Source organism: Penaeus monodon, chromosome 30 (genome assembly GCF_015228065.2).
Source record: "Penaeus monodon isolate SGIC_2016 chromosome 30, NSTDA_Pmon_1, whole genome shotgun sequence".
Lineage (NCBI taxonomy): Eukaryota > Metazoa > Arthropoda > Malacostraca > Decapoda > Penaeidae > Penaeus > Penaeus monodon.
In genome coordinates this window covers 9,855,302-9,855,524 of record NC_051415.1, presented here as the reverse complement: position 1 = coordinate 9,855,524, position 223 = coordinate 9,855,302, and positions in this window count along the sequence as shown.

Below are 223 nucleotides of genomic sequence, written 5' to 3'. Positions count from 1 at the left end.
GTAAACGAGCATTTGTGCATTGTTCGGGTTATCATCTGAATTTATGGATGAAGCCTATTCCTTTGTATATTACCCATCTGTAAAAACAAATATTGCATATCAATCGTACTTGTATTTTTGTACAGAAGATATTAAGTGTATCTAAAATGCATGACATGCCATGGTGAGCTGGGTATTCTGCAAATCGCGCCTAAACCAGAAACCGTGTGCAGTATTAATTACC